General features: G+C 48.4%; 1 protein-coding gene across 8 annotated transcripts in view; it reads right to left on the reverse strand.

The window, feature by feature from the left end:
• The window catches only part of RNF152 (ring finger protein 152), a 64,729-nt gene that overhangs the window by 41,235 nt on the left and 3,948 nt on the right, over nucleotides 1-19,546 (reverse strand). For 2 of the 8 annotated variants that reach the window (XM_080377843.1, XM_080377845.1), the window contains exon 1: nucleotides 5,800-7,382. The exons of 2 other annotated variants lie outside the window; for them this stretch is intronic. The gene's annotated coding sequence lies outside the window, so the exon portion shown is untranslated. 4 more of the 8 variants (XM_080377848.1, XM_080377847.1, XM_080377841.1 and 1 more) reach the window with 4 other exon arrangements.

Here is a 19,546-nt window from a genome sequence, read left to right on the forward strand (position 1 = left end):
AGCTATCAAGTCCCTGAGGTGCAGCCAGTCAGAGCCTACAGTGTCCCAGGCACTCGGGCCACAGCAGCTCTATTCAGTGCACAACTTTTTGAAAAGCTCCACTATGGAAAAGTCTGCGGTGGTGGTGAAATCATTGCAATCCTTCCTTCTTGGCACACAACCTGCTCAGTTTGGTTTAAAACCTGACAGAGAAAGTGCTACACCATCACTAAATGTATATAGTTAGCATGACACTTAACAAGAACAGGCAGAAATGTTACAGCAGCAACGTTTTACCCCATGACCACCTGTTTCAGGATTTCCCATGCCAAAGCTTGGATGGCCAGTGCTGTCAGAGGGGGGACCTGTGTGGGATGTCAGGTCCAAGCCCAAGAGCCCATTTTTAGCTACCGGTCATCTACTGTGCCACACTGCCAGCGGTACAAGTTGGTACCTGTGGAGGGGAAAGGAAGGGATGCAAAAGACATTCTCGTTCACTAAGTGTCACATCTCTAATAGTGTAGAAACTTATACACAGATGCCAGAGGTGCCCTGTCCCATCTCTGGCAGGCAGAGTTTCTGCAGGAGGAGAGGGAATAGCTTCCCCATTTGCCCTGTTGGTATGTCTTGGTGCCTCACATCCTCCACAACCCAAGGAGCCAGCTACACAGTTCCTCCCTTCATCTCACCTTGACAGATGCATCTGAGCTTAGCTGCATTACAGGCTGTCTGAAAAGGAGTGGCACACAGGTGTTTAGGATTCTGCTCAGCCCTCCAGGGTGACAATATTTTGACATAAGAGAGCAACCAGGTGATCTCTGAAAAGCCATGATCTTTGAAAAGCCAGACTCTATGCCCCAGCACAACAGGCATGTATTGTCTGAAGACCAGCAGCAACACAGAGGGTAGCATAGCAAAACATGCACTGGCTAAGAAATTGCATATGCATCCCACACATGCTCCTTGACATCCTGACACTCCTATTTCTTATGCCGCTGCATAAGAACAGACACCTGCCTTCCTTCAGTCTGGGTCTGGAAGAAATGTGCTCACTACACCCAGCACAACTATACTGAAAAGCTGACCAGCACAGGCACAGCCTGGGTGAGGGTAAGGCTGCTTTTCCTAGTATAGTTTTGCTCAGATTTCTGAGGCAGATCACCCAAGACACCCACGCCAAACCAGCTACATCTACACCAGGGTGGCCTAGCAATACAGCAGCGTGTCCCTGGCATCTCACAGCACTGTATCAGCCCAAGTACACACCTGCCTAAAGTAACTGTGAGGAGAGAGCTGCGTGGGAATTGGAGACTATTCGCTCACAGAAGCTATTTTGGGAGAAACGTATGGCGCTGAATGACATCTTTACATCAGTGCCAAATTATCACTGATTTCGACAGGATGACACTGGTGAACACCCAGATGATCATGCTGCCACTGCACACGGGCAAGTTTGTGCACAGACACACCTCTGCATAAGTCCTGCCCAGGCTGCACATTCCCATCTGCTCCAGTGCTCCCCTCCGTTCAGCCCAAGGTGTCCTGGAGGTCAAGGAAAGCAGGCTCCAAGCTACGGCTGTCAGCCTGCCAGCCTTCCTAAATCTCAAGCAGCAACAAACAGGCCCCGTCTGCTTAAGATCTTGTGTCCTCTGCCCTCCTACCCCTCTGTCACAGCCCCTGTAGCTCCCTCCAATGTTACCCCACACATCACCCTGCCCTGGAGACCACGAACACCTCACGAGGTGGCCAGGGCTACAAACGTGCTGCATTTTTGACGACCACTCACGCAATGCGGCAGCTGCTACCAGGCAGAATGGAGAATAGCTGAAAATGGTCTCCTTTTCTTCAGAGAGAGCACAGTTTCAAAGATTTCCCAGCCAGCCACTCATCTTAACAAAAACAAGTGGGAAATTAATGAACTTCAAGGCTGACAGCCATTGGTGCTGTCTAGTTGAAACTGGCCAAACACAAAGGGCAGGAGACAGGCTGCACTCGTTTCCTGGGGAAATTAAATTAAAATAAAATAGAATAAAAGCAGATTAAAACTATGGTGCATTTGATTAGTGGCATTTCCATGTTCTGCTGTGTCCCAGGAAACTGACGCCTTGCTCAATCAAGCCTGGAGCTGCACAGCACACACTGCAGTTATGCTCTGTAACTGCCCAGGTTTTATGCATCTGGAGCAGGAAGGGACAAATTACAAACTCCTTTACATCTGAAGGGGTAATTTCTGCCGCGGGAAGACAGGGAGGGCAAGGTTATCTGCATCTGAAAGAGGTGAAATGCCTTGTCCGTGCTGAAGGACTATTACTGAGCCCTTAAGTGTGGAACCTGCTGGGGTTCCTCCCTCCTCCACAAGCCCCAGCACTGGAGGTGATCTCATCCCGGAGACATCAGCATCCCTTTCCTCACCATCCGCAGCGTCCCTCAGCCCACGCTGCTGGCGCTTGGACACCTACACCAAGAGGGGAACTTTGAGGCAGGGGTCGACTCTGCTGCGGTGGGACCAGCAAATGCCGAGCCCTCACCAGCCCAAGATACGGGGAGATGCTGCACTATCGGTGAGCACTGGTGGGGCTGGAAGTTTCCTCTGAAGCCGCCCAGTGTGACAGACCGTGCTACCGAGCTACATCGATTCCAAGGGCTCCTCTGCTCCCTTCGTAGGGCTCAGCACAGCAGCAGAAAACCTATTTGCATAGAAAATAGCACGCGCAAAGCAAGCAGGCAACTCTGTCCAGACTCAGAAACAGCTGTGGAATTTCTCTGGAAGAGCTGCATACTGTAAAGGGGAGGAAAGTCCTCCCATCTCACTTCCAGCCCACCCACCCACTGGATAGAGACAAAGCATAAGAACAGCAGAGAATTTAAGGCATGCCAGGATCCCAGGATCTGGGAATTAGTTTCCCACATTCTGCACAAAAAGACAGCACTCATGCCCAATATCTACTGCCTTGAACTCAGATTGCACGCCATTTACTCAGCTGAATAACCACGGTCAAGCCAGTGGAATTACTTGCCAGAAAAACTGCTACTTGATGTATGTATGGAACAGCTGCAGAACTGGCTGACAAATACATACAGGTATACACGAGGCAATGTAAGACCACCCTTTTAAAAGGCCAGTGCCCTGGGCTAGTCCCAAAGTCAACAGCCATATGGTCAAAACCACAAATCACCAGGTCTCTGGCAGAGTCATACCAACTGATCATCTAGATCAGTTGCATCTCTCCAGACCCGTCTCTTCCAGGTGCCATCAACTGATTGGGGTCACAGTCTGAAAAATATTTCACTGACTTAGAAAACTAAATTCTGCTCAAAAGGATGGTTTGCACATTTAAGAGTATAAGCTTCATTAGCTTTCAGCAAGACTTCATGTCTCAAGCACAAACTAATCCTCTATAAAATTCCAGAAGAGAAGCACCATTGCTCCCGTCTGTCAGTACCGGCCCTAAGTAAGGTCAGTTCTTCCATACTGAACCCAGACACGATATGGCATTTGTTCTCAGCACCATGCAAGTAAAAAAGACGTGCAGTTCACACCCTGGAAAGCTTACGAGAGGCAGACCTGAGCTTAAATCCTTTGCATGCAAGTTTGTGGGTATCCCTCTTTAATTTCACCAGGACAACACACATGACTGAAGTTAAAACTGTGCTGAAGCCTCTGTCAGGCTGTGGCTGATGGAGCTCCTGCTCCAGTTCATCGAAGGGTCAAGGTGAGAACCCTGAACTGGAGCCAGGAACAGCTACGACCAAAACATACCCAGGGATTTTGGCAAAGCTCACCCCCAGGTGAGTCACTTGGGGAAGGGTGACCACTGCCCATTCCCTGCAAGCTCTAAGCCATAACATACCTGTGGATGAGCACCTCGCTCTGAGTTATTGCATTTGCATGTATAATTTAAACACACTATATTAAGGCTGGAATAATATTTATTGTCCTGCTGGTATTTCTAACCTGGATATTCCACAGCACTGCACAGCACTGTCCAGTAGTCCCAAAGAGACTACATAACATGCGCATAAAACTTCCATCAGCCCAACCAACTTTCCTCCCCCCAGACAAGCAGTGGAAAACAAACATCTTTTTCATTTGTCTTCACATACCTGGCAAACTGTCCAAACCCTCTGACAGACCTTACAGGTTTGAACCAGAGGTTTGGACTTTTAAACTATACTCACAGCAAAAGTGCATGTGTGGCAGGGATTTTCCACAAAGTCCCATCCCGACAGTCACAGACACGTCAATGCCACCAAAAGCAACAGCACGCGGCTGTCCCAGCCCCATCGCCCTCGGCCAGGGCTACTTTTACACTTTGCCTTTCATGTAATTAACCAGCTGAAACCCAGTTGTGCACCATTACATAGCCAAGAATAGCGTTTCCAGCAGAAGGTTTTTTCCTAAGTCGCTGTTATTATCATACCATGAGCTCTGCATTAGTTCAGACTCAGTGGCCATTCCAAGAAGGCCTGTGACCCCAGCCTGGGTACAGAAAGGCTAAAAATGGGACCTTCATTTATGTCAGAAGTTGGAAGGTTACAAACATTTTCCAATGGCCTCAATCAGACCCCAAGCCTAAGCAAATCTGTATCAAAAGAAAAGATCTCTGAAATGTACTATTAGAAAAAAAAAACAACCAAAAGCAAAAAAGAAGCAAACCAACCATGGTTGACGGCAGCGAGGAGGAAGAAAAGAGTTTTCAGCAAGGAAACAAGAGCAGAGAAATTACTATGTTTCTCGTTCAATTAATGGGACCTTTTCAAAAGCCTGTTTGCCTTTTTTGGGTTTTTTTCCAGACACCTATTACACACACACCCTCCATGCCTCCCCAGCTCACAGCCCGGTGCACAGATCTTTAAGCGTATCCACGTTCGAGAAGGGGCAGAGAGCTGCCTCCGAAGATGTCCCTCCACCGGACGGCATGTCGGGACAAGGCGCCGGGGTGATGGATGTCGGCAGGGCTCCTGAATCACAGTTTTGCAGTTCGACCTCAGCCGGGAGGCAGCATCTACCGCCGTAACAAACTCCGAGCGCTGCCACCCTGCAGAGCGCGGACCCACCCGGGCAGGGGGCTCCACGCCTCTACTCTCCTCCGGTTAAAAAAATTAAAGCCGCTTTCTAAAAACCCAGCGAGATGTCTAGCACTTATGACGGCACCCGAGTTACCGCATATCTTCTCCGCTAACTGCCAGCATATGGAAGGGAGGAGAAATTGAAAAATAAAATAAAATAAAATAAAAAAACCAAACAAACCCAATACCAAACCTCCAAGAGAAACAAAGGACCCCCACCAAAACCCCGTCTGTAAGTTAGCTGGGTTTACTTGCTCGCGAAGCCCAAGGATGACCCTCCTCCGCTCGGAACAAGGCTGATGCGATGCAGGCGCAACCCTGCCGGCTTGCAAAGTAACCTTCGCGCCCCGCCACCCTCCGGGACGCGGGCCGCCCCGCGCACGTCTCGGCGGATCACCTGGACCTCGCATCGCGCCCCGGCTTCGCCCCCCGCAGGGACCGGCCGCCGCGGGGGGAGCGCCGGGCGGCGGGGCCGGGGCGCGGCGGAGCCCGCAGCGAGCGCTGCGCGGCGGGGCCAGGCGGGGCAGGCGGTTACGAAACCCGCGTCTCCCCCTCGCCCGGGCGGCAGGGAGGTGTGGCGGGGGGCATCCGCGGCCGCCCCGCTCCCCGCCGCCGCGCCGGGAAGGGGAAGGGAGGAGGGAGCGGCGCCCCCGCCGCCGGATCTACCGCACGCGAGCATCGTCCGCCGCCGCCGGGGGGGGCAGGCCGGGGGGGGTGAGCCCCGCCGGCGAGGAGCGGGCGCCCACTGACCTTGCCGCCATCCGCCGCCGCCGTGCCTGCCCGCGGGGTGGCAGCCCCGCGCCCGCCGCAGCCCGCGCCCTCGCCCCGGCAGCCGGCGCCGCCCCCCGCCCCCCGCGGGTGCGGGGCCGAGGCGGGGCCGAGGCGGCGGGGAGCGCGGGAGCCGCCCCGGACCCCGGCGCGTCCCACCACCCCAGCCCGGGCCGGCCGCGGTGAGCGAGTGGCCGCGGCGAGCGAGGGGGAGCGCGGCTGCCCGGCGGAGAGCGCCGGGACCGGGACCCCCCCCCCGGCCCGGGTGGGAGAGGCGGCAGCCCGGGCCGCGAGCGGGGCGGCCCCGCAGCGGCGAGGGCAGCGGCAGCCGCGGGCACCCCCTGTCCGGCGCGGTCCCGCCAGCGGGGAGCGGGAAACCGCAGCGCTTGGGGGGCTCCTCAGTGCCTGGGAGGGGCTCTGCGGCTTCCAGATGCGGCGTGTTGTGCCTCTGGGCACGGGCGGGGGGCAGGGGCACCCGGGCGCGTGCTCTCCGGGGCGGCGGGCGCAGCAGCGCGTCCCGGGCGCCCACCGCAGCTGCCCCCGCCGGGGACGCGGCGCTGTGCAAGCGCCCGGTGCGAGGCAGGGTCTCCGGCTCCAGTCACTGGTGCTTTGAGCCTTGGAAGACCTTCAGTCCCAGCTGGAGACTTAGAGCTGCCTTACTGGTGCACATCCAAGTCAGCAGCGGGTACACGTGGCGGTTGTCTTACCGTGGCAGACCCCGGGCTGGGTAGGGAGTAGGGCCTGCCTCGTGTTCATTGCACCAGGGCCTACAGAGCACGGGACCGCAGGCTCGTTTCTGCGCTGCCTGCAGAGAAAACAATCCTATTTACATCAGCAGTAAAAGGAAAAAATGCATATGTACATCCTAGTGTCTCACTTGGGATCGGCAATGGCAAGCAGCAAGAGCTACAAATGGCAAGGGCAGACAAGCGTCTTTCACTCCTCACTGCCTCGTCTTTCTGCAGAGCCAGTGTTGTTTTGGGGCAAAGGGTTGCAAGTGGTGTGAGAGCAGACCTGCAGGTTAGCCAGGTGCTAGTTTTTGTTAAAACAGTCCTCCCTAGCTCCTGCAGCTCCACACTGAAAGCATTGCCTGTGGAGCAGTAAGACCTCTATAATCAGCGAAATAAATAATTTTCACAAATCTACTTGGTTTCCTGCCCTTCCTTCTTCCCCTTCTCCTCTGCAATAGGGCTATTTGCAGAGCAGGGTCTCCAGCAAGTGGGGCTTACCGCTGGGGAAAGCCTATAGTGCATTCACTAGTACAACTCCAGGTTCCGCCATAAATATTTAAAACTCAATTACTACCCTCAGAATGAACATTCAAAGCAGATTTTCACATCCCACAGTGTTTCAGACCTTCCTAATCAAATAATTGAGATGAGACAGGAGAAGTCAAATAGGCCAAATTTCAGCCACCAGTATGAGGCTGGTTCCTCCTCACATCTGCCTCCAAAGTGTTAGTCACCACCATCCCTGACCTCTCACGATGTAGTTTACACCACAGGCATCATTGTAGCACATGCAGCTTTCACTTCTCTGCTGATGGGCTAGAAGGACTGTGTGAAAGATTTTGCGGCTCCCTGCCTTCCCCCCCCCCCGGCTGTCCAGCTGACTCATCTGAACAGCAAGTGCCCAAGTTGCTTCTCCCGAGGCTTCCCTCAGCTGGGCAGGGTGACAGGGCCATCTGCCAGCCCCCTCACCCCTCCACCCCCCCACTCCCCACCCCACTCTCAAGGTTGGGACAGGCTGTGACCCATGGCACCTGCTGCGACCTTCCCACACCGTGGCACACACCTTCCCACCCTGGCCACTCAAGGTTCTCCAGGTTTTGTTTGGAAAAAGCCTTTGAGATGTCTGGGAGAGGGGCGCACGGGGTTTTTTTACAATTCAAGGAGAATCTTGTGCCAAATTCACATCGGGTATTTGTGTAACATCCTGTTTTTAAAAAGGCACGCCAAGTTTGGAAGGCACAGCTCCTTACATGTCTGTGCGCCAAGCCCCTACCATTCCCTAGATCAGTTCCCCCTTTCCTTCTTAGAAAACAAGTGGCAGCTAATACCCACAAGCAGTGTACAGTACCAGATCTCCATGGACACAAGAGAGGAAAATTCATTACAAAATGGAAACAAATGTCCCTCCAACTAAGTGCTGGCCAGTGCTGCTGCAAATTACATCCATCAGAGAGGCCAGGAACTACACAGATGCAGAGAAAGATAACCCGCTCGCTGAGACAGAACCTGCAAGGCAGTGTTGAAGAGCATTGGCACGATGACTTTGTTAATTATATTGCTATTGTTACTGCTGTGGCTTTATCATTACAGCAGAGTTTAGACAGCTCAGCTGAGATCAAGACACTCCTATACACCCCCATCCAGGTTAAGCGGACAGCAAAGAATCAAGTATTTTTGCTCCTGCATGCAAATACAAGGTCCTGATCCTGGAGAGGCTAGCACACACACTTAGATTTTAGCATCTGACTCCCTCTGCTGAATGGATTAAAGTTAACGTTTGCACACAGCTCCTGGCAGAAGCGCTACCAGATAGATGCAGCAGACAAGGGGAAGAGGAAAGGAAGTGTAATTACTCCCAGGAGGACTCATGCATTGCCACTGTCATCCCCCAGGCTGCACCTGTTATGAGAAGAAGAGTCTTTAAATCTCTAGGGAAGAAATCTGGAAAAGTTCCCAGCAATAGGCTTGAAATCAAGGCAGGGAAATAGATTTCAGCTTCAGATTGCTCCACGCAGTTTATTTCAATAAAACTCTTTTCACCGGGATGCAGATTTGTAAAAGGCAACAGTTTCACTGGCACTGCCCTTTTTGGCACCCACCTGATAAAAAGGGCACAAAAGGGCTCATCCAGCACGGGGGGTGTAGAAGGACAGATGGAAGGACAGGGAAGGACAGCCCTGCACTCTGCCCTGCAAAGGCAGCTGTGCTCTGCTGCCCTTTACTATTCTCTTGCCAGTTTGGTTGGATCAAGGGACCTTTTTTTTTTCCATCTGATTTTTGTAAAATTTTTATAAGCACATCATGTGTAACAGTCAATGAGAGCAAATTGCTCTTGGACCAGCTCGTACTGTACTGGGAGGTGGTGTCCCTCATCATTCATGGGGACAATGGCAGCAGTCCCTACAAGTGCTGGGATAGCACTGGGATACCCTAACAAAGGTAACTAACTCTTGAATTCTCTGTTATGATCACCTAAGGGACCTCTAATAGACAATATATTTGTAAGACTTCAGTGTCAGATTTTCAGCTCCAGAAGCAAGTCACCAAATAATCATAAAACCACACTGGAGCTTGCAAGCATTTTAAAAATAATCAGCACATGGGGGATTCATTCCTTTTTGTTTCTCAGCCGATAGTGGAGACTTAAATCATATTCCCAAGGCTGATTCTAAGGGGTCTAGTCTCCTAGAGAAACAAAGTTTGTACCATCATGCTGTCTGTATCTTCCTGTCTTCCTGTTTTACTTCAGCTGCTTTAGAAACCCTTGGCCATGTTGTCACAGGAGGAGAAATCAGGGATAGTAATGTCCCTGCTTCCCCCACCTCCCCCCCTTTTTAAAATTGCTAATGACACAGAGGAAAGAACTACTCTGACCTGCACACACCCACACACACCCAAGCAAGAGGCAGAGAGAGCTCAGTGCTTCTCCATTTGGTTCAGCAGCCAGCGAGCATGTGTGCGAGAGACAGCAGTACCTAACCAAACTTCATAATATCCCCTGCTCACGTAACATCTTCCAGTGGAAAAAAATGAAGACTTCTATGGTCTCAGACCTCTGGGACTAATGGGAAAAAATGACATTAACCATTAAAATCGCTGCTGAATCAGGGCCTGTCAAACCTCCCACCTTGCACAAAAGCTTTGCAGAAGGCTGTTGTTTAAAACTGCGAGGCAAAAGTACAGCTCATGGAGATTAAAAAGGCATCTGTTGGTGGAAACAGATTCAAGCCCCACTGATCACAGGTGATTGTCACTCCTCATATTGATACCCTGTGATAAAATGATGAACATTTTGGCTCATCAAAGTCTGACAAGGCTCGTACATGTTCCCTTGTTCTCTTCCATAAAACACTGTTTTATTGTGTGCTTTAAAATATTCGACAGAGTGAGTATTTTTACAGATTGCTAACCTGAAAATGGGCATGTAAAAAGGCTGCATATTTGTGGTAACTCAGTTTTATAAATTGCCTCGAACGCACAATTTCTCTCTCAAAAAAAACCCCTCTAGTTAGGAGAGCCTTTGCCCCTGTGCTAACATTAAAGACTTCAAGCAGAAGGTGGTCAATGTGCTTACCATAGAAGAGCAACAAATTCCGTATTCACCTGTATGCCATTCAACCCACTTTTCCTCCTTGGGTTGGGTACAGAAATTTGACCAATAATTTTCTCCTGTGATAGTTTGTAAATGCTCATCTAGTAACTAATTACCTTAAAAATGAAGGTACATCGGCATCTCGAGGTACAAAATTTAGGGAAGTTGCTTCTTCAGTATCATCTGGCTGCCCTTACAACCAAAGGGGAGAAGTCCCAGGAGGTAATTCAGAGCAGGAATCCAGTTTGGATGCTCAGAGTCACCTTCTGCCTGGGCTAATTTCCCTTCACAGACAAGATAAGGGAAAAAGCTTCCTGCATTAAAGTTTAGTGCCCAAAGATAGGCAGCACAAATAGCCCCCCTGAGGCTCCTGATCCAGGATAGCACTTGGGTGTGCAGATAAATCCTTTTGCCTCCCTCAAAGTGGTGGCCCAGCCTAAATCAGTCTCAGAGAGCCACCTTGGAGGAGCCACAAACGCTGTCCCACCAACTGGGATACCACCTACGGCACTGCCTCACCGCTGGCCTCTTAGCAGCCTGTGTAGAAGTGCCTGAGATGTGCAAACCTGGCACCTTGGCCACCAGCCTATCTCAGCACAGCATGGCTGAGGTGGGAAGGAACCTCTGGAGATCCTCCTGTCCAAAACCCTGCTCAAAGCAAGGCCAGCAACAACAGGGTGCTCAGGGTTGTCTCCTGCTGGCTTTTGAATGTTTACTGCCAGTGCAAAGTGCTCGATAAACACACCAGGGGTGCTACCACAGTGGTTATTCTCTGTACAGTTCTGGGTATTGTCTCTGCTGCTGCAGTTGTCAAGAAATGAAAGAGGGGGAAAAAAGTGTTTATGAGCTCTGGCAATTATCTGCAGAGCTGCAATTTTATCTCCCCTTACCCCATCACAAAGCAATGTTTAGAAAAATACACTGATGTGAATCAAATCTTGATCCTTTGTTTTTTACCATACATCAGGACAAAGTCATACCTGTATCTTTTCATTAATTAATAGTTCACTGTATATTAAACAAAAGAGTAAACATCTATGTAAAATATTCTCACATCAGTGAATTTCAATTACCAAAACTTGATTATGTAAAAAACCCAATTCTTCTGTTATCCAAGGCAACATTGAATTTGTTGCTGGGCATTAACTATATTGAAAGCCCATTAGTTAGACAGCCCCTCATTCATCCATGTTAATTCACTCTCCTCCTCTGAAGTAGCCATGGTTTAAGAGAATTACAGTCCTCATATACAAACACAACACAAATAAATGACGTGGAGATATTTCATCATAATTTACCAAGTGCAGTGACTACTTCACTGTTCAGGACTTGCATACTAGAGCATCATGATGGCCCTTTGGCATAAGCTTACTACAGAACAACTACAAATAGTCCTATCACTGACAAAAAGCTCCATTAAAAGGAAAGCTGAGGTTGCAAACACAAGTGTTCAAAATTAGAAAACGCCCAAATTAAGGCTGACTGTGCAAGTCCCTCCAGACATAATCATACACTTCAACTACATGACTGCATGCTGCTGTTCACAGCATCCTGGGCTCCCCTTCGGGTGTGTGGGATCTCAACAGCACAACCCCATCATCCCACCCCTCACCACCAACCTCCCCTGTCACTTTCCCCTGTGCCATCACCCCAGTTCCATGTCCCAGGCTCCCTATGCCCCCACCCCTGGTCTCCACCCCTGGTAGGTCACTTTCTGCTCTTCAGCACAATCTCTCCAGTTTTCCTTGCCAGGCTGTTGCTCACATTTCACCCCAGCAGTTTCCAGCCCCAATTCCCATATCAGGTTTCTTACAGCAGGACCCAAGTATCTTCTCCACTCCAAGTCCCCAGCCTCCATCTTTCTCTCTAGACTGCTTTAGTCCACCTATTTATGCCACCTCCACAAAAAAATGCCAGGACCCTTCCTCCTCACCACTTGGGGCCCAGGAGGTGAATGATGCAGAGCACAAGCCTCCGTGGCTGTGCCAGGAGGCACCAAGGACAACATCGCCAGAAACCCCCCACTCGGTCTCAGCAGCCATAGACCAGAGCACAGTCTCCACAGCCAGAAGCATCAAAGAGATCAGCAGCCAAACTTAAAAGCCTCTACCAGGTGTATGCAAGCTGCAGTTTTCCAAGGGTTTGTAACTTGGCTGAATGTGGGTATTTTTCACAGGAGCCACAAAAGACACATGCATAAAACTAGATTTTCCACATAACATTATCTCTTTCTGATCATGGTTTCCTTTTCCAAAGTGCAATGACACTACATCTTCCACAAGAAGCTGTTCGGGAAAATATTTCCTAGAAAGAGCTGAACAGCCAGAAACATCCCTCCAGAATCCAGAATAAGGTAGTCATCTGGCACAGAAAATTTTAGCCCAAAAGGTTGAGGTTTCAACAAGCTACAGAATATGCAAAAAAAGTGGTGCAACTCAACTCTGACATTAATTAAAGCAAACTGAGTAGGAGAAAGGTTATTTTCTCTAGCCTAGCACAAGTACCACATATATTACCCTTAGGGTAGTAGGAGTCCACAGTTCACATTACAGGCCTTGAGAAGATGAAATCACGCTGTGTAAACACTCTAAACATAGTTCATTAGGACCAAACAACCCAGCCAGTTCAGGGTGTTTTACACCCCTTGATTGGTGTTATGAAACCTATGGTTACCATAGGCAGAACACATGGCTCATGTCCAACAATGAAAGTCCAGCGATCACCACGACGAGTCCTGTTGTCCTGCTGTATACTTCAGCAGAGAAAATAAAGCGAGGTGTGGAAGTCTCTGTGTTTATGTAGACTTGTTTATACTACACATTTGCAAACCACTGGCTGATCTTGCCAGCCCTTACCTGCACAACAAGCTACACTGAAGCATGCCCAGCTGAGTAACTTTACTCACATAGTTAAGTGTTAGCAGGATTAGGACTGAAGGCTGGAATTTAAGTGTCAAATCCAAAGCAGGCATAGAAAAACAAGCACACTGGGATGTTTACATGCTCAGCACTAGCATGGCAGCAAATGTGTTTCATCCTGACACTTCCTGAAAATGACATCATTTATAATTAACACTACAGCTGCAGATTCACCACCACTGAAAATGAATTAAGTAACAAAGTTCTTCAGGAAATCCAATGGATTTCCTGCAATAGACAGCATAACTAGTTAAGTTCATGAATAGATATGAAATAAATATGTTCTTTTATTTGGGCTTCTGAAAACGAGAGCAGCATGTCTATGCCTCAGCAGAGGGGATGGCATTGCTGGTGGCTGGGAAGTACACCAAACCCAATGCTGTCCCTGCAAGAGGTGCCCAGTTGGCCTGCCCTGGTTGAGGCTATCCTGACACAGCAGTCTTTCATTCAGGGCCTCATCCTGCAGTCCTTGCAGCCCTGGAAGAAGCTTGGGGGATTTCAGTCATGTCTACTTTGAAGACTATTCATGCAAACAAATGTCTTCAGGACAGATCCACCAAGGCAGGGGTGTTCAAACCTATGTCAATGTGTACAGTGTCTGGTGGACTGCAGTTGCTGCTCTGTCCTTATAGGCCTTCCACCTCCTGCCCTGCTGGAAACAAGATGATGCTGAGAGCATTTTGGACCTCATCAGCAAGAAAGCCACTGCAGCCACAGTGGTGCAGACACCCTTGGTGATAGGGGCCGTACCGCTGGGGCCCCCAGTAGCACAGCAGAGCCATAGCTGTTCTACCGCAGCGAAGGGAGAGCTCTCTAAAACACTCTGGCTTTTCCCAGCCTCGCTCAGTTAGTATGTGCTTTTCCAAATGACCTGCTTACGGTCCAAGAGGGAATAAGCTTCTTATTAAGCTCATAGATCCATCTCATTAATACTCACTCTCCTAGAGCTCCAGTCAAGTGTGTTCGTGTTTTCTAAAACAACACCATTTATATCACATTTAAGATTGCTGCAGAAAATATGTATGGAGGTTCCTAGTTCAGACCTCTGGGCTGTGAGACTTGCCTGATCCATGTGTCTAATGTCAGTCCTGTGACATGTCAGCTCTGATACATGCCTCTGATTTAAAAGGAGTTGTGTAAACCCCCATATCCACATCTCCCTTAAAGGAGCACAGACCTCCTTAGAGATCTGGCTGAAGAGCAGGAAGATGTGGCTGAAGGGCAAAAAATTGCCCAAGCCTCATTTCTGAAGTCAGATGGCATTTACGCTCTTAAATCACTAGGAAGCTTTTGAAGAATTTGCTGTGTCACCGTCTGGACTGACAAAAATTACCAGTGAGCAAGGCCTTTCTTTCAAACACCTTTTTGGGCTTGGAAAAGGCCTCCCCTTACTGAGGGGAAGAAATAAAAGGATTAAAGGATTTATCTTGCCTTTCTCAGCTTCTCAACTTTCCCACAGACTAAATTGCTCAGCAAATCATATTCTCTGAAGAGGCCAAAGGGTACGGGTTGGTGTGAGTCTTGCAGGACCACACAAAGTCCCATTAAAATGAGAGGAGGAGTTTCCATTGACCACAGCAGGATTTGGAGGGTCCCATAAAGAAGTTGGTAAATATCTGTTACAGCTGACACCCCAGCCCATCTGTCTGCAAGGACCATGCACAGCGGATGCAAGAAGAGATGCAGAGGAGGGAACAGATTCAGCCTCTCCTCTTTGGAGGTGAGGTTAGCCTGATTCTCACTTATTCATCCCAGCATTCATAATGGATCAACTTGCAAAAGAAGCTCCTGGGAGCCTGCACACGGGTTGTAACAAAGCTGCCACGTTTCGCCAGGGAGGCTGGGGGAAGCTGCCCAAGGCAGAAGGGAGCTTTGGAGAGCGCTTTGTTTAAAGTTGAAGCGCTCAAGACTCTTTTGCGCATTCATCATCCTCAAAGAGAAGGGCTTGGCTGCCCTCCACGGAGGGAGGGGAGTGCGCAGCAATTGGACCCTCAGCAGTTGCCAGGGAAAAATAATCCAGAAGGAACATGGATAAATAAAATACACTTTGCTAGTCCTAATATTACACGGCTTTCTTCATGCTCTTCCTCTAACATTTTAATTCCCTTCCAACCATTTTCTGTTTCTCTGCCAGCCTCTGTCTACCATTTTCCACGTTTATTATTTTTTTCTTCTTCATATTTCTTTCTTCATTTTTTTCTTTGAAAAGCAGCATCTGCTGCCCTCTCTCTCTTTCCCATGGTGTCTTCTATATTCTTCCCATATTCCCTATCATCTTGATAATTTTTTAGTTTTTCTCATATATTTTTCACTCCCTGTCTCTCTTCCTTTTAACCCTACACTGCTATTTTCACTTTATCTGCATGTCTTTCCCCTCCATTGCTTAATCTTCTACTAATTTCTCTCTTTCAGCCTTCTTTTAAAACTGTTCTGACATAGGTCCACACTGCTTTGCAGAACTCTGAGCCTCTTTTACCTTATTCTTTTCCCCACAAATTATTTTTTTTATTGTCATCTTCCCAACTTTTAACAAAGAAAAGCCTTTGACGCCAAACCGTTGCTTATGCTGAAATGGGAGGGGTGCAACTACCCTTTTCTGGAAGCCCCTCCTCAGCTGCTTGCCACTGACCCAAAGGCAGGAACCCAGCTAAGGAGACATGGATCCATATAGGGGAAAGTCCTTTATAGGACAAGTGACAGCAGCATGGTTAGATCATGTGAATAAGGACATTACTGGATAAATTACAACTATAGCAGTCAACACAAACTAGGAAATTAATTGCTAAAGGACTGTAAGTTTGGCTGAAAGCTGTGGACTCTGGCTTTTTCAAATGACACGATGATGTTGGTGCCTAAAGAAAAATGTGGCAAAGGAACACAAAGAAAATATTTATAGGCAGATCTTTCCAAAGCCGGATCCACCTGTGTGTGGCAGAGCTCAATTGCATCTTAAAGTCAGAAGGGTTTTCCTTTCTGAATGTGTTTTTACACTGATTTTTGTGTTGCTAGTGACAGAAGACAGGTTTTCTACTTCACGTGACAGATTACAGCAGGAGTGGAGAAATCCAGCTGTCTACAGCCTCTGAACTCAGGATCAGGATCTTTTGGGCAACTGCCCAAACATAATCACAAGAGAGAGACCAGCTTCACAGAACCCTTCCTCTGCTTGGGATTTCACCTTTCCTACCATCATTGCTGTCTTAAGCAAATTGGGCTGCTCTCCACAGGAGACTTACTGGCCCAGGTAGTTTCAATCTCATTCCCTGTGGCTTTATCAAAGTGAGATCAAGCAGCATCACTCCTGATGCTAGCTTTTTTTTTTTTTTTCTTTTCACCTCATGCCCCATAATTCCTTCCTTGCTGCTATGAAGTATATTATTTGGCTTGAACTTCTGTAACCACCTTCCTCATCTTTAACGTGTTATAAATACAGCACCCTGCACCAGCCACAGCTGGTTTGATCTACTCTATTTTAAGAGGAAAACTCTGCCATGCGACAGTGGCTCCAGGAAATTGCCAGGTGGCTTTGGGGGAAAAGCTCAAATGAATGAGGAGGACCAAGCTTTAAATCCGAGGCGAGGAGGAAGCCTGTCTCTGGTCCCTTATTCCTGCTGCTCTCAGTGCAGCAAATCCTTGCCTTGCATTGGCTTATTTTTGAGCTGTGAAAACAGCTGCAGTTGCAAGTTGCTGCTTGCCAGAGCCTAATATTTCTCCTACCTGTCCAGACATCCCATATAACAAGAAAGTGCTGATGGCAGCATGACAAACCTCTCTGGAGCTGATGCTATGTAGTCATGTCTGCAGCTGAAGCACCATCGCAGCCTCACCAGCGGGTTGGTTCTTGTTGACGCTATGTTTTAAGGCATGGGGGGAGGGGGCGTGGTGGTGCAATGAAGTTGCCACAGCATGGAAGATTAAAATAAAAATAGTGAATATTTAAAGAGTGAGGTTATTCTGGCTGTCCACGAGGTGTGGTCTTTTTCTGCTGAGTACATGTAGTGCACCATCTCATTTCATTCAGCCACCTGTAGCTTATTAGGTAAGAGAAGTGTGCTATGGCATAGGGCCCTCCCTATGGACACACCAATATTTTCTAGGGGTCTCTCACACACTTCTAACCACTTCTGGGATGTAGGGTTTTTTTTTATTGAGTGGTATCAGAGGGAGAGTCTTAGTTTATGGTCCTGGTGATAAGAGCCATGGCTGCTATTTATCCACACAGGTTTCTGTATACTTATCGAGACTGATAAAACAGTGGCAGTCACTCCCCGGTGATGCACCCACGCCTGCAGAGATTGCTTAGGATGTGAAAGCTGACAAATCCCCATTTATCTGCTGATGGCTTAACTACCCTTACCCTGAGTGTGCCTCTTTTGGAAACATCCAGCAGTGCAGTCACACCAGCCAGAGATTTAATTGCTTCTAATCTTTAATGTTGCAATACTGTAGCAGCTGCAGATTATTTTATTAAAAAAAAAAAAAAAGAAAAAAAAAAAAAGAAAAAATACGTCATTTGCTCTTATCATCGTCTTCTTCAGGTAATGTCCCAGCAGTTTGGCCAGGTTTCCCTGTGACCACATGGAAGATATGTTTTGCTTACTAACCAGTCCTCAGCATCTCTCCTAGCTTCTTCCCTCGGGGCAGCTATGTGATAGCCTGGGATGTGGCTGGAATGTTCCCTCTAGGAGCTGATAGCAATCATGGTCTTTGTCTCTCCATCCTCTCCCTCCTCTGTGAGTCATTAGGCTTCACTCCCGATCCTTTGTCTCCTTACTTGGGTGTCATTTGGCTGTAAACCTGTTCCTTGTCTTTCTGCTCTCAACTCTTAGTGGCCTAGGTCTTTGCTGGTCTCTTGTTCCAGCTTGTCCCTTCCTTGCCCAGACTTCATCCCTGAAGAGCTGCATGCAGATGCGCTGCGATGGTGATGACCTTAGCTCAACTAAGGATTTTCTCTGGCCTTAAAAGGGGGGAGAAATGCAGCAAAGACAAACACTCCCCATTGCCATACTCTGCTTTGCCCTATTGCTCACCTTCCCTCTACATGGGAACTTCCCAACCACAGCAGATGATCGTGGGGCCAGAACGGGTGATTTTCTCCACAGCTGAGGCCAAGCCTGCCTACCTTGGAGGGTGACCATCATAACAGACATGTCAGTAGTTAACACTCCCTTTTCCACCAAAACAGAAGAATTTGGATGGAAAGTAACAAAAAAAAGAAACAAAACACCAACCCACAAGTGTTGTATTCTGCGCATAAACAAAGGGCACAGTAAACAATTGCCTCCCTACAAAGCAAGTTTAAATGCCCACATTTTTGACAGAACAGTTTGGTACCCGCATTGGCTTGCACTAGTAGAACTGCAGGCCAATGCACATTCATCACTCTGATTTTATACAGCTGCATTATTTTCACAGTTTACGATGGCACCATCTCATTTATGAAGTACACACAGCAGTTACACATATGGCTATATTATTTTCAGCACTTCAACTGCAATTAGTAATTTCACCGAGCTAGCACTGTCAAAACTACAGCAGCAGTACACACCATATTGCAGTTGTCCAAAATTTAGAGAGACCTGTGTATGTTTATGCAACTCAAACACAGCAGTTTGAGTGCTTGAATTTGGGTCACTGGTTCTAAAACATTACCAGACGCATCAGGTGAAATTCCCTGTCACCAGATCCTTTTCAGTGATTGTGGATCCAGCTCTTCATTTATACCTGGGATGATACTCACATGATCATGGGTCAAAGAAACAGTGCTTCCTCCCTGGCTAGAGCTACTACAAGACAAAACACCAATCTGAGCAACCAGGTCTCCCATTCACAGACCAGGGGATGAAACTGGCCTTTTGAGATGTCTCTGCCCATAATGCTTCTTTTGAGTCATTTGCCGGTGCCATAAATGACCCTCCCAATTAAGGATCATTTTCCCAAGGAAAGAGAGATGCTGCTAAGTGGGCAGGCTGGGCAGAAAGAGAAAAATTATACAAATTTCATGGGTGATCGTGTTTGCCAAAAAACATACAGGCTTGCATGTCACTGATTTATTCCTAGTGCAGTAGTCATTAGGAAGGATAAAACCACAGTGGTAATGAGAGGCATTATCTAGCATGGAGAGAATGGATTCAAAACTCTGCTGTAGTCAGCTTCAGTGCTGACTTTCACCAGCATTTTGCATGCTAGCAAATTTAGCAAAGAAGTGTCATAACATTCAAAGTCATGAGAAAGAGCAGTTGCCCTCGGTTCCTCTCGAGAACCTGAAGTGCTTCTGAAACCCCGACATTTCATGCAGGTGTCAAGCGGTAGGAAACTGTGAAAATCAACTTTTCAGTGCTCCAGTTCCACAATATGCAAACCAGAGAGAATAAAAGCTGCCTCCTGGTGCATTTGAAAACTTGTTTATAGTCTTCTAAGCTTTCTTCAGCCCCTGCGTGGAAGGTACCGCCAGGGTGTGAAGCACAGTGTTTCCCTCAGCCCCCCCG

The sequence above is a fragment of the Falco punctatus genome (genome assembly GCF_963210335.1).
Source record: "Falco punctatus genome assembly, chromosome: 3".
Taxonomy (NCBI): Eukaryota; Metazoa; Chordata; class Aves; order Falconiformes; family Falconidae; genus Falco; species Falco punctatus.